A 16,054-nucleotide genomic window follows, 5' to 3' on the forward strand; every position below is an offset into this window, starting at 1 on the left:
GTAGCGCCTTACAAGAAGGCGCGACTAGGGCGTGGCGCGTTTTTATTTTTATTTTATTTTATTTTATTCAGTTACCCTCAAGGCCCGAGGGCATTACAGAGGGGAGTGGGTACATGCATACATGTACAGCATACAAATCAAAATACAACAACAGAAAAATTGCAATCAAGTAACATCGCTTGATACAGGGTTGAACTAAGGCTACGTACAAATAAAATTAGTGACAGCAACTTTAAATAAAGCAGCATCTTTGATACCAACAATATCATGAGGAAGATGATTCCAACATACCGAAGTTTTTGGCACAAATGACTCCTGAAAACCCTTGGTGTGCGCTGACGGAAGTCCTACTTTATGGCGATGATCAATGCGAGTGGAAACGTAAGTTGGTTGGGCCAATAATCTATTTCTGAGTAATGGATTCGTGAAGTAAATTTTATGAAATTGACACAGCCGAAACACTTTCCTTCGAAGAGACAGTAGGGGTAATGCTAGTGTGGTTTTCATTGATGTGACGCTCGAGGTGCGATGGTAATTGGAAAGGATGAAGCGCGCTGCCCGATTCTGCACTCGTTCTAATTCGTAGATAAGCAAGTCATGACCAGAGTCCCAAACAGATGCCGCATATTCTAATTTGCTACGTACCAATACTTTATAAAGTAAGAGTTTCAAGGAAACGGGTGCCTGATTAAAATTTCTTCGAAGGTAGCCCAACGTGCTATTAGCTTTAGCTGCAATATATTCAATGTGTGTCTTCCAAGATAATGTAGAAGTTATGTGTATACCCAGATACTTATACGAATTTACTGCTTCGAGAAGAACATTATTAATTTGATACGCCCTGATACTAGTGCTGTGACGGTTAACGTGCATGTACTTGCATTTGTTAACGTTTAACGTCATGCCCCAAGTCTCACACCATTTCTGAACCCGATCCATATCTGCCTGCAATTCTAGAACGTCTGAATGACCCTTAATTGCTCGATAAATTACGCAGTCATCTGCGAAAAGACTGACTGAAGAAGTAATGTTTAGAGGCAAATCGTTTATATATACCAGAAAGAGCAATGGTCCCAACACAGAGCCCTGTGGGACCCCAGAGCCAACCGGGACCCTGGGCGAGTCAAAGTTATTAACAGTTACAAATTGGGAACGGTTACTGAGAAAAGCAATCACCCACGCGAGGACGTTATCATCTATATTGAGGTTCCGTAATTTTAAAATGAGTAAATCATGAGGTACTCTATCAAACGCTTTTGAGAAATCTAAAAAGATACAGTCAATGGGTGGGCCGTTGTCAAGAATAGAATGCAAATCGTGAATAAAACATAATAGTTGCGTTTCACAGGAAAAGTTTTTACGAAATCCATGCTGCGAATCAGTAAAGAAAGAATTGCCCTCTAAAAATTTTACAAGCTGCGAATAAATTACGTGTTCCATTATTTTGCATGGTATCGAAGTGATTGATACTGGTCTGTAATTTTCCGGACAAAGTTTATCACCTGACTTAAAGAATGGAATAATTCTTCCCACAGTCCAATCATCCGGAAGACAGCCTGCTTCCAGAGATTGCGCAAATATTTTTGTTAAAGGGACACAGAAAAGCCTTATGTAAAAGTTACAAAAGGCCTGTATTGTCACGTAGCACCAATATAGCGATGCAATGCCGTTGGAATTATTGATCTACATTCAGTATTAGCTGCGCCAGAAGCAATTAAATGCACCTCTCCCCACTTGCCGATCGACTCCTCCTCCCTCTCTGCCTCCTTCAAAACAGCTAGCTACATTCCTGCGCCTAGGCTCGCGTCAATCACTGCGGACCCGCCTTTGCCGCCTTTGCCTCGGGATCGCGCAGGAAGGAGGAAGAGCAACCGGAAGCCAATGGCAGTGACGCCGCCGGCGGCCGACCTTGCCGGCGATTGGGCGAATCAGGGGGCGCCTTCGCCGTTGCGTCAGCAGCGATCGCCGTTGCGTCACCCGCGGTCGCTGTTGCGTCAGCCGCGGTCGGCTCGCTGCGGCGTCGCGCTCATCGGCTGAGAAAGGCGATCTTCAAAAATTGTTTACAAATTATCTGTACAACGTATGGGGCTCACACTTAGCACAAAAATCCCCCGTTATGTGTTCTACCACCTGAATGCATTTGATTGCCACCTTCACAAAGCTTCTCGGGGTCCCTTTAAGATTATGGAGCTGTAGACTTTAGTGTTTATTAGAAACTTGGAAGTAATGTTGTCGATTCCGGCGGAAGACGAGACTTTAAGGTTTTCTATTATTTTTTGCACGCCTGCTGTGTCGAAACGAATTGCTTCCATTGAGAGATAACCACTAGCTTGATAAACAGGATTTGATCCTTTGTTGACGAAACCCGACACTGCCGCCGCGAAGGTGTCACAGAGAATAACAGCGCAGTCATCTTTATTGGTTAACCCGTCTGAAGTGTTGAGTGTTATTTCGCGAGTATCTTTTTATTCACCAACCTCCAAAATTGTCTCGGGTTGTTGGCTAACATATTGGGGAGTGTGTTATTAAAATAGGTTTCCTTTGCTGCTTTTGTGGCCCTCCTGTATTCCCCATTAGCAACGTAGTAAGAATCCCATCTGGCCTGTGAGTTAGAAACTTTAGCGGACCGAAACAGGCTTTTTTTCTTATTAGCCAACCTTTTCAAAAATTGGCTATACCAGGGAGCATGCTTATTGGTGGTGACTAGCCTCAGGGGAACAAACGTTTCAGTCAGGTATGTTACTTTTTCTTTGAACAAATTCCAGTTCGAATTAACGGAACGAGCCTCGAATCCGTCAAGATTGCTGTCCAGAAATAAACAAAGTTCTCTATTGATGGCATCAAAATCGGCAGCAGCGTAATCTCTAATGCGCTTAGTATAATTTTCATGATTAGGAACACAAACATCCATAGTGAAATGGAGCAAACAATGATCACTTAGTTGAGGCAAACAAAGTGGAGACGTGAACAGGTCAGGCACGTTGGTTAACACTAGGACTAAAACGCTCGAAGTAGTAGGTGTAATGCGGGTTGGTTGGGTAACAATTTGCGTAAAGTTGAAATTAGAACAAAAGCTCAAAAAATTGTAACTGTCAGTAGAAAACGGACTTAACTGAGGTACATCACTGGACCAAAATATATTTGGGTAGTTAAAATCTCCGGCTAAAAGGACTGGTACATTAGGAAAACGTTCCATAACTAAGTTAACAGCATCGTGAAGGCTATTTACAAACCCCGGATCGCAGTACGGTGGACGATAGCAGATACCCAAAATAATCTTTTTATACCTTGTGCAAATTTCAACAAATACGATCTCTAAATTGGTTACAACAGGCACAAAAGACGAAGAAATATGATCCGCTACCGCAACAAGTACACCACCGCCGCATCTATCACCTCTATCGCTACGATACACATTGAAACGCTTTGTTGAGTCAAACAATTCACTGCTGTTGATTTTTGAAGTAAGCCACGTTTCTGTTAACAACACAACGTCAGCGTCACATGTGTCGACCGCCCCATTTAGTTCATCGCGTTTCGATACGACACTCCTTATGTTCGTGAAAAGAAAAGAAAGCGAATTTTTCGGGCACCGCCCCCCCCCCCCCCTCACGTGTCGCTACTGCGGTGAGTTTGCAACTGATAGCGGTGCTCTGGAAACTGACTGTTCATCTGAAAGCTGCTGATTAACGAATTCCCCAGAGGCGCCGCCAAGTTCGTACACACTGTCGTCAGAAAAATTGTAACCGTAACGTTTATCACCTATGAGCAACTTATTATACCGAAGCTTGAAGGAAGCGTCCCTTTGTTTGGCAAATTCTACAAGCTTCTTTCGCGCCTGCCGTGTTTGAAGGGAATAATCCTGGCTTACAGTGATGCCATTCTCTTTGAATTTTCCGCTGAGCGATAGTAATTCCTGCTTTAACTTAAAGGATGCGAACTTCGCAATAACAGGCCTATTTTGGTTGGGCCTGTACGTTCCTAGCCTGTGTACTCGCTCAAGTGCTTCGCTCGGCACTGGTGACTTAAAAACGGTAGTGATCTCTTTAACCAATTTTTCTTCAGTTTGGTTCCATTTCTCCTGGGGACAGTCTGTCAAACCGTAAAACAAGAGGTTACTGCGTCTCATTCTATCCTCAAGCTGAGAATGTTCGTCGTGTAACCTAGCGTTTTCTCTTCTCAGATGGTCGGTTAGCGGCCTCAGCTGCAAAAGTTCATCCCCGACCTCGGCGTTGTCACACGCTTTTGCTTCGACAGCGGCGAGCCTACGGTCGATGTCGTTAACTTTGCGCTCGATTGCTTCCTGGTTGTTTTTAATTTCATTCACGCTAGATATTAACTTCACTTGGTCCTGTTCCATTTTTTCGGTTCGAGAGTTCACGCTCTGCAGAAGAGCAAACATGTCACTAAATTTTGGCTCATGAGCCCTATTGGATGCGTCCGACTCTGGAACCTTTTTATTGGGCCCTGGGTTTTCTTCAACGTCGCAAGCTAGCAAGACAAGCATAGATATAACATCGACACATTCACTTAACAGTGACAACAAGACTCCCGGGCGTGGGAACAGCATCAAGCATGCATTGTTTGACTTCTTTGCACATAAAGAAGTATTGTTACTAACCTGTGTGAACAAGCGAGCAAAGTTACGGTGCCGCATTTCTGTGCTGTTCCCACGCCCACTGGAGTCTTCTTGTCACTGCTGTCTCTCGTTTCACTGCTGCACTGGTGGTTACTGGGGGCAACGCCACCTGGATAATCCTTGCCTAACGCGTGAGCGAAAAATGGCCAAACAGCCACTCTCCTCTTGCTCTCTCGAACCCTTTCCCGATTCGTAGCCTTGCTACGTGCTTTCATGTCCGCCGGCCAGCGCCGCTTCTCGGAAACTATTCAAAATATTTTACAGTTTGTCTAGCGTTCCCTAGGCGACACATGCGCTGTAGAAGTGGGTGCAGTGTTCGCGACTCGCGAGCAGTGGCACTCATCCGCCACATAGCGGATGAGTGCCTGAACTAAGCTTCCCTACCGTTCCCATTGGAAAGCGGGCGACGCGTTAGGCAATGTTTATACAGGCGGCGTTGCTGGGGGTAAGCAAATGCGACTACTTTTTTAGATGCGAAGCATCTCTTGCTCTCGGCTGCGTCGTCCGTCCATCCGCACCTCTCCCTCTACACTGTAACAAAAGAGAAATAGCGGCGCCCGGTTTTGATCCCACGACTCTCTGGCCGCAAGGGGAGGTACGTGGCGCTCTTACCACTGCCCTACAAAACCGAGACAGGAGCAAGTGCTACGAACGCGCCTTATGTCCTTGACTCATTCAACCTACGTCAAGAAGCTACTGACACAACGAAGGTGCGCGAAGCTGAACGTCAACGGAAACGACGAACTGAAATCTTTAGAGGAGGATGTTGAATTTCCCGTGGGAAAGCTGTGGCGGGAAGCGCCACGCGCCTTGCAGCTCAACCAGAGAAGAGGACGAAGAGGGCGGGCAGCGGGGTAGGAGTGTGAGCACGCAATTAAGAAAGGCGAGAACCAGGAGGTGTTCGATCAGGTAACGCCGGTGTCGGTCTCTTCGCTGTCTCTACATTTCTCTACATTTCTCTGTCTCTACATGGGGGTTCACACTACGTTCCCATTCGTGCTCCGATAAATGAAACAACATAACGGCCACACAATGGAACCTACACGGCACCCCTATGATGTTTCGCATCCTCCTCATGGTTCCCCACGGGAAGATGGTGTAATTTTTTTTACTGTACTTTTCCTTTATTAATCTCTATTTCACTACAAAGTTCATTTATTTTTTTTCTTAGGCGTTCTGATGAGCTTTTTGTTCGAAATTCGCCGTCATTACAAGCGGTTTCTGCCCATTTCTGCCGTCGGGGGCAGACAATGCAATCACGTGACTACGACTGACTGGCGAAAAAAGAAAGCGGGTGATGGAAACGCGCCACATTCAAAGTAATTGATGCTCAGAGTTATCGAAATCCTCCGTCCGCTTTCAGATACGAAATTCCTTGGGACACTTAAGTCTGCTTACGTGGTTTGAAGGCGAAAGCTTGGCGATTCTTAATAACAACTGATATATTGTACCTGCGATACTTATTAGCAACTGATGATTGTACTTGCGATAATTTTTACTGATATACTGCCCTTGCGTATTTTTCCTCGATTTTACTTCTTGGTCATCCGGCACAAATTTTGCAATTACTTTGACCGGCTTTGCTTCTGCTATACCATGTTTGTGTCAGTTCCTTCTCTTTCATTTCGTAGTGAACTCGTCAGCAAGAAAACTGGCCCACAGCCCAGCCTCCCTATAATCGGCGTTCTGCGCCGCTTGTGTGCACCTGTCCTTCTCATGTGCCATCACGTGCACGTGTCAAACATTATTCTACAACTTTTATTTTTCCAATTCACAGTTTTGTGAATTATCATAACTGAGAACATTGGCTCCTCAAAGCTCTCAAATGCAGGCAAGTCACCCAGCAGGGCATGCGCTACGAGAATAGGAGTAGCAACAACCCCACCTTTTCAAATTTGTTCCTTTATTTTACTTTGCTCTTCACAGCTCTTGCTCGACGAAGACAGTGGTTGGTTTTTTTTTGTTTTTTTTTTTACGGACTCTATGCCTTCACCGTCCTTCTGGTGTCACGCTGTTTCTTTCGGTCTCAACTCTTCCCTTCACAAGCTTTACATGATCCGCTTCCTTCCACACGGCAAAGACGCCGCACAACACCCGTTGAAATGCCTAGAGATCGCTCAGGATAATAGACGCACGCTTTTCATTATATACTATCCTGCGAGTAAAGTTTTCGCAAGAACGGTGTGACACGGAACGCATCAAGAGAAACCGTCTGCCGCGCTGATGGTAAATGAAGCGCACGGTCATGCAACGCCACATGGCAAGTTTTTTAATGCGGCGTTGCTAGCAGACTATAACTGAAGTACGGCCACTCGATGGAAACCTTTCCAACGAGCGGTCGCGACTGAAGCGTATGTTCTGGCTGTAGACGGATTGATGCATGGTAGAAGCTGCCATGTCCGGCTAACCACCTAAACAAAGGCGAGAAGCTTGTCTGCCCTAATCCTATTCCACACACAAAAGCTGACTGTCGAATTAAGGCGATCGCTGGTGCGGTCGCTAACAACGCTTCCGAGGAAGGTGTCCGTCGCGTAAAAACTCAGCGCACGCAACATTTGCTCCTCGGCAGTCATGGAGCGAACACCGCATCAAAGTCGTCGTAAGTGGGGTCGAGTGCCAGATGGCTGCACAGCCAATGCAAGGTACTTTCTAGAGACGAAAAGGGCTTGAAATTCCTCCTCCGCTAAAGAAAAACTGTGTCGGGATAGATATATGCCTGCTACGGCGACCGTGAACAATTAACCACACCGCCGCAGCCGCCAACACGAGGGTGACGAGTTCAACTCGGCCGTGCAATATCTCTCCCGAGTTTCCTCCGAGTTCTCGTGTCAATCACACACACCCAGCCCATGCGTGGGCGCGGCGTAGCGACCGAAGCCCCACTCAACTATGGCTGCCATGGCATCCACATCGCTGGTGGGGTAGCGTTGCAGCCGCGAAGTCACTTGAGTTTGATGCTTCCGTAGCAAAGCTTAGCAGAAAACAATGAACGAATGAAGTCCCCAGGCCACCGTCAGTCACATGCTGCTACAGTCACCGGGGGGGAAGGGTTCGGTCCGAACAAAGTGCTCGCTGTAGTCCGGACGACAGCAGCGGCCACAAGATTATCCCATGGCAGGCGTATTCATACACAGCAAAAACACAATCGACAACAGATGACACACCTTCAACGCCTAAGACGCACTCGTAAAATGTTGAAACACGCTCATGACATGCTAAAAGGGGCGATGTCTGATACTACGCCCGCCGTCCGCACGTAAACAAAGCCGGTCAGTCTGACAGTCGGGAGAAGGGTGCGTTCGTTTCGGTACAGTGAACTGCTTCGCTTACTTCGTTTGGGCTTGCGCTGGGCTGCACTGGAGCCACCCTCAAATCACGTAGCAAACCCATTTCAGTGGAAGAACAGAACATCGAGAAAATTGCAGCCACCCCGCGCCGCTTTTAGAGGGCGGAGCGTTAAAAGAAGGCTGGGGCCGGGCTGGAGGTTTAAAAGGAATAGCTGGATTATCAACGTTACATAAGGGAGTGCATATTGCAACTCGATTCGAGACGGCGCTGCACGCAAATGTTCGTACACGCCGTGCTTTTTCAACGTGACCGGCCTCAACTGGGAGCGCTGACAATGCCAAGCGTGCTCCGCGCGATTGTGCCGGCGTCGTTTGAGCTTTATCGGAAGCTGTACTATCTTTACTTTCTTAACTCGAGCAGCTGGAAACTCAGGACCGAGCTATCTCGGGCCTTCTGGAATAGGGCCCCAGAGTACACTGGCTCGAACAGGTCTAGAAGCTAGACGCCCGCAATCGCTGCCCAAACATGGTAAAACCCACAAGGCCTTTGAGCCCGTAATAATCCTATTATTCCTAATTATCCTAATATTCCGCGAAAGGCGTTGCTATATGTTTTATTCTTGCACCAGACGAAGAAAGGGACCACAACCAAAACTGAGCTTGTTTGAACTGTCAGCGTGTTTCGAGAGCACGGCAGGAGATATTTTGTTCGCCATTCTCTCGACTTCAGAGGCTGCAAGGCTCTTTCTTCAGCCACCAAAGAGATCGCACACCGTGACCAGTCCTGTTGAGGCCGCACCTAGCCTTGGCGTTTACCGCAGTAATTCGCTCATTTACTCTAGAGGCAGACTTTTTTAATCACCCTGTGGATCCATAATAACGTTATTGTGTATTTGAACAATTACAAGTCCTAGCTGAAAGTTTGACGAACTGTTTGTTTGGCTGGCATCGGCCAAGTAACGAAATTCGACTAAAAGCGTTATAAAAGGAGTGCAGGAAAGCTGCATTTCTTCTTAGTCCCCAAAAGATTCTTTTGAAGGGGCAATACATAAGGGGTGGGTAGATATATTATTTAAAAAAATCGCTCAAATCTACGCTATGAAGATGGTTGGAAAGAAAAGCTTTAAAGGACACCCAGAACAGTTGCCCATCAGACGTCACTTGAATTCACACACGTGGCTCTACAAGGAGGGAAATCAGAGATTCGGCGAGCCGTTACCTGGGATTCACGGGGGCGGCGTCCCGAACGCAGCAGAGTCGGCCACGGCGGGCTACAGCGGCGAACGCCGCCGCTGTAGCCCGGCGAACGAAAACGGAAAATAGCGTCTTTTTCAAGGGTGAGACAGAGGAACCTAGCCACCGTGATGTTCTAGCTCGAGGCTACACCACCACGCGACAGAAGTGCAGGCACCGAAACAATTCGGCATGTGAGCTTAGTGATTCCCATTTATACCGATTTAAACTAGTTATTTCAGGAATTTTTAGAATTTCGAGGAAGCTGAGGGAACTTTTATGATCACTGTTGATCTTAACCAGTTGCTTCTTTCGCCTTTTGTAATACCTGTTAAAACACAACCAGATTGGTATTCATCAATTTAGAAAACGGAGTTCTATTCGTGGAAAGCAGGTGCTTTCCAAACAGATCGCTGTAAAACAAGTTTATCAAGCCTTGCGAATGAAGCACGCAATGGACGCGAAGCTGCGCCAAAACAGGCCCAAAACAACCATCGCTAAAGCAGATGACAAAGCCAACGGAATGGGTCCCGCCATCACACCTGCCAGGGCGAGCAGGCTCCGGCGCACGGGGAACGCTTTGTAATAGCGCCCGTTCTCCGGGCCATCTACATTGTGCTCCGTCAGTGAGGAACATTAAGCATCTATCGGAAGGAGCGAAGTTGGCGCTCCTCTTTATCTTACTGCGTGGTCACCTCAACAGGTGTCCCCACTTTCCCCAGCCGCTGAATCAAAACCACCGTCTGTCTCCCCGTCTGCGCATGTCGGTAAAACGAGTCGATAAAACGACAGGGTCTCGCTCCGCTTCTCTTCGGGCCCATTTTCAATCCTTTGCGGTGCCAGTAGTTTAGCCTGGTTGGGAGATAGTTTAGCCTGGTTTCCCGTGACGCACGCTCCGATGAAACCGTTGGCTGGTAGAGGTAGAAAGCTTTGCTTTAATTGAAATTCATGTCTTATGACCCTGCAAGGCAATTTGTTACGGCGTACAAAAATGTGAGAGGGCAGGCTGTGGTGGTGATTTTGGTATAAAGGCCGTTCTAGTCAGTTGCTGCTCGAAAAAAATAATGAGGACGAGTAGGTAACGGTACGCCCAAGGGGTAGCGCAACTTGTTGCGGGTGACCAGTGCGGCTTTAGATGCGTGCCGGGGGAAGAATGTATGGTGGCTTGCCTATTGGCTGCAAAGGAACTTGTAAAAAAAGAAATAGAAATACAATACTGAAGCAGTGATAAGTCGGATTTTGTTTAGACGCCGATATGCTACCATTGTAAGAGTACTTAGAATGAATAAATCCTGTAGCTCGATATTCAGGCGATTCTACTCGATTGATGAGATATGCTTTATGCGGGTTCAAAGTTGACTCTGCGTAATCTAATTGCGTCATGACGCGAGATGGATAGGCTAGTAATTTTACATTCTGTGGGGCGGGTTGAAAATGACTTAAAAAACGTTTTGTTAGCGAAGCAAAGGATGCGCGTTATGTGCGTTTCCCACGATAAATCACTGCAGAGGGTTACTTCCAGACATCGTTTGATTCAAGTATAGTTTGCTCCCAGATATTTCAAGGTCGGCGCCAGCAATTTGGTACGGGAAAACAAGGGGATATCCACGGCGGTGGAAAAATACAGCGTCACGTTTGTTACGCGCTAAGTCCAATTAGACAAAGGTTGCATCATTCTTGCACACGTTTAAAGTCATTTCGAAAAGTCGTGTTATGGAAACCGCGGTTTATTTTACAATAACTATTCAGGTGAAAACATGAATTAACGCACAGGGAGTTGTTATAAGGTGTGAATTCTCTGAACATGCATCTGAAATTTTTTTTAAGCACTAAGGCATGCTACAGCTGCGAGCCGTACGTTATTACTCGAAGAGGGAGTTCTTTAGAGAGAAAAAAAAACTGTACTAGCCATTTTTACCTGATTGAGCACTTGGTTGCACCGACCAGCCAAAGTTATACCCTGGTATTCTGAGTCCTTGCTCCACTCGAGCCTCCAGTGGAGGGTATCCTCGAAATTGACTTCCCCATGCATGAGCATTGCGGAATCCTCCTCTCAGCCGAGGGGAGGGAGCCAATGGAGTGGAGGGGAGGCTCAGAATACGGTCCATAGTCTTCAGAGTTTCCGGACGTTGCAGATGAGAACGTCAGAGTGCACAGAGTGCATGCCACAACTATTGCAAGCGGGAAGAACCATTGACCTCACCTGCTCCGCCGTATTTCAATCACCGCGCGACGCAGTGCGCGTTGAGTTCGAGCTATTACGTGGCCAAGTGTTTCACGGAACATCGTCTGTTCAGGAGTCATATTAGGGAGTGCGGAGTCGCGGTCACTGACCAAATCAATGCAGAATGTTTGACGTTTCGGAGCCCGTACGCCACCAATTTTGTTTTGACTGGCCCAGTGTCCGCGATTTTACACTCCCAAATATGACCCCTGACCCGACGAAGTTTCATAGAACACTTGACAACCTTAACTATAGGAGCAAACACGGACAAGAGGTTGTTAAAAAAAAGTGAACAAGTAACCGTTGTTGGCTCCGAATCGTCAAACATTTTAGTTGTACTTGTTCAGTGACTGCGGTTTTACACTCCCAAAGTTTTCAATTACGTTGCCCCAAGACCCCAAGGGAAGTTTAGCGAATTATAGAACCTAGCGTAGGGCATTTAAGATATTCTAGAGCGTAGGATATCTTTAGGAGAGGGCGTGTGGCATGGGATACTAGTGGCAATCTTGTTCGTCCTCTTTCGGTTATCTTCGTGAGATTTTAAGCTAAGACGTGGCAGCGGAATGAGGGCTTCATTTTCATTGTCTCTTTTTCTCGTAATGTGCAAGTCTTATTTCTTTGTTTATCCTTGGATCCCCGAATTGTACGGCAGAGCTTTCCGTGTTTGCTAATTAGCCAAACGGTTCTGTGGACAACCACAGTGAGCAGCGGCATGACAGGATTCCCGCCGGTCTCTTTTTTGTTTGATGACTGGACCCAACTCCGGACCTCTGTTTATGGTGCGAAATGTTTTTGTGGCAATAAACGGACCAGGGCCCAGAGCGGAACAAGGCACGTCGCGTATTTCGTCTGAGGCCCTGCGCGAGCGTTTCGGACAAGTTTGCCGCGATAGCACGCGGATGTTTTGGGAGGATTCATGTCCGAACCGGGGTATACTGCACGACATAAACATACTGGGCATGTTTCTTGCGAACACCAGCAGTGTTGATGCAACTGATGAGTACGTCTGGATAAGGAATATTCCAAATAGTGCCTCCTTCGCCCTTTTGAAGAGGCCCTAAGTAGGCTTCTGAAGGTCGCCATTTCAATCGCGCAATCGTAACAAGGTAAACGGTAACGCAAACACGGTAACGATATGCTAAAACTGCCTAATGTCGTTGAAGCTATTAGCCGGTAATTTTTTTAAGATCAGTCAGAGATTGCCCGGTCCCTTATTTATTATATCGCTTTCGGAGTGGAAGCAACCGACCCTTGCCGCTGACCAATAACAGTGTCCTTCGTCATTTTTCTCTACACTCCATCTAATCAGCGAACATAACTTCATCTGGTAAGGTTTTCTCTAGTTAAGCCGGTTTAGCGTGTCCCTGCTGCAATGACAGGGTGGTCACATTTGAATACCATAGTGTTTCTTCGGCTATTACAACGCGGAAGTTTTGGTCTGTCTGTCTGTCTGTCTCTCTGTCTGTCCGTCACTCGATTTAGCCGCCGGGCCAAATGGTGAAAGAACTCTTGACCGATACAATTTTATAGGAAAAGCCATTTTCAGTTTACTAAATCTTGTAGCATATTTTATACTGCCGACAATGATTGTTCGGTAAAAAGAAAAACAGGCATATTTGAGGAAATACACCAACACATAACTGATACTAAGAGCGTTTTTTATTACAAATACATGATCGCGTATTGTTTGCAACGAGAAGCAAAAACAACCGAATTGAAACAACCAAAATACCAAAGGCCTTTTTCGTATTTTAACCAAAAATACAAAAAGGCTTGTGCTAGACCTTCGCGTCTAGATTCGCCACCGTACCGAAACGCCCCAACGAATTGGGTGGTAGCAGTGTGAGAAAATTTATATGAATTTGCAAACCATTGTATTCATTACGGGAGGACCAAAACAGGAGAGTGTCGTGTAGCGGTAATGTTTTGGACTTTGCTAAGCAGGTTGTTTGGTGTTACACTTAGAATGAGCACACGTTCAAATGACACGTTGGTGAACTTCCTGATGTGTGCTGGGGCTTTTGTATTGTGGGGAAATCGTGGTGCCGCGTGTCTTCGCGCCCGACCGCAACGGGCGATGTTTCCATTGTTGTGGCGTGTGCGGTCAATCCTTATGAGTCACTTGGAAAATGAGTTGGCAGTTCTAGGCGAAGAAGCCTTCCCGTTACGCTGGTCCACGCGTTTCATAGTGGCCAGGAACAACATCCTGAGCATCACTATTGTGCCGTATTGACTTTCAACGAGTTTATGAACTCTTTCTGTGAACGCATGTGAACTTTTTATGGATTGATTTCTGAGTAGCTTGTTTTACCACCATAGACATTTGTCGTGCAAAGTGTTGACTGCCCGGAGTATTTGGAAACTGATTGGATTTTGTTTTTCTTTCGGGCAGCGCTGTTACCACTAGTCGCTGCGTGCTGATATGTGGTTTTATAATAAATTCTCTTCCCACACAGGAGAGAAAGAGCGTGACAGATTGGCGAGAGAAAGAGGAGAAGCAGTTATCTGGCAGGAGCCGCAGAATACTGACTTCTTTCGGCGGCGCTTGCAGGTACAGTGGCTAGCCACTGTACTTGCAGCTAAGTGAAGAGATACGCGGCCATTTTTTTAGAGCTTGACTTTGGGGTGGTTGGGTACACATGACACCTTAGGTAACAGCGCGAAAAACGTGGACAGAGAGAAGGCAAACAGCGCTCGTGTCTGTTTGCCCTCTCTCTGTTCAAGTTTTTCGCGCTATTTCCTAAGGGGCCATTTTTCTCTATGTGATATGGACATGTTTGTGCTTTTTACAATACGGTTTTTCATGCTGACAAATATTATTCTTTGCCTTTACCAGGAAACGTAGCTTCCCGTCTGTTCCCAGTTTATCGTATTATTCCGCCTCCAGCCTGTTCGCTTGGAACACTCTAAGCACTCTTTTTCGTCTTGATTTTCCTCGTGGGATACCTCATACTTTTGTAGAACTTGCTGTTTAACCGGTACGCAGTTCTCCATGTTTCGTGCAGAGGTACTTTACATAAATGTCATTGGGAAATTATTTCCTTCTTTGTTTGCCTTTGATGATGCTCATAACCCAATTCATGAGCCGTGGCATGGGAGGTGAACTAGACAAAAAAAGAGAATCCTCGTGTCGAGTTTGCAGTTTCGGTACACCCTTCTTTCAAGATTCTCATTAAGCATAGGCCCATTACAACCACGGACGCTTTTTATTCCTAGAAAGTAGTTGTCCTGCCGTTAATTTTCGCTTCTTTATAGAGTTTAGCGCATTTTTTAATGACTGAGCTTATTTGTCTTATTTCAAACCTTCAATCCTCTGTTTATATCTTGAACGCGTTTTTTTTCTACCTGGCGGAACATTTTCTCGGATATTACAGCGAGCTGATAATTGTTCTTGAAGAAGCTTAGCTGAGGAACATTAATATAATCGCTTTTCCTCAGCATGACTGCCCAGAAGTTTCTTTATTTGAATCGGTTTCCCTGTACGATATCGCGAGTCCCAATTTGTAGCGACCAAGACAGAACAAGTACAGCACTGTTCTTGTGTTGATTCTACATGGTCCGTTTTCCAACTTTTGCAGAATAATCGAATGAACATTTGCGTTACGTCCGCTCTTATATTATTAATTACTCCCCTAATTATTAAAGGTCCCTTTCCCGAGGAATTGCCCAGGAGCGAACAGCCGTGTCGAAACTACAAGCAGCCGTTTCTTTTTCGAGAGCCTGGGCTATTCGTGTTTTATTTTATCCCCGCTCTTTGCTTCACGCTACCGTTAATCCTAAGTGGTCAGTTCTGCGACCGACTTCACGAAAGGCTACCGTGTTTTCCGACTGCCAATTTAGAAGGAAATTATTCAGGCAAAGCGGAGAAGCTTCCCAGCGGCTACTTCTCCTTGACTTTGGGTTTCCATGGATGATCAAAAAGGCTGAAATAGTTTCCAGATATGGTAATTGCTGTTTTTGCAAGTCCCTTCTTAACATTTTACTCTACTCATTTGTTTTAGTTGAACAATTGGCGCTTCTCACATGGTTTTTGTTTCTTTTGAGAAACGAGTAGGTAAGTACCATTGCCAATGCTACAGAAACAAAATTTACTCGTGCCGATTTCATGGGGAGAAAATTATAGCAGCAGCCTGTAACACAAGCCTGTTATGAATGATACACAAGAAGTTTCCTTACCTCGTGGGGACGATTACGATGTCCAAACCTTCCCGAGCATTTAACGGTTGCAGGTTTAACGTCTATTATGCAAAGTGTATACAGTTAGGTATAGTGAGATGAAGAAGTCACTCGTTTGGAACCTGCTTATTTGCCTTACCTTCAACTGTAGGTGTGCTAGTACCAGAGCAATAAAAGATCCATTGCGCAAAAAAGAAGCCAGAACCGACGTTGTCGTTGGTGTCTACAACAAAAGCCGGTTCCTGGACCACATTTATTTGAAGCGTTCCACAACACGTTTTCGAAAGCCCAGCACAGCATCGAAAGGTAGCAATTTATGCAAGTCTACGGCAGGTAAAGTAAGGCCCAGAACGAACGAATGCAGACAAGCCAGCGAAGAAGGAGCCAGCCAAATCCATCATTCTCATCAACGCTTCGATGCATCGCGACTAGAAGAGGCAGGTGCGGAGAGCGTGAGAGAGACATATAAGTTGTCCGAAAGCGGAAGCGGAAGCG

This window comes from Haemaphysalis longicornis, unplaced genomic scaffold (assembly GCF_048455015.1).
Source record: "Haemaphysalis longicornis isolate Haplotype H1 unplaced genomic scaffold, Haemaphysalis longicornis Haplotype H1 scaffold_8, whole genome shotgun sequence".
Classification (NCBI taxonomy): Eukaryota; Metazoa; Arthropoda; class Arachnida; order Ixodida; family Ixodidae; genus Haemaphysalis; species Haemaphysalis longicornis.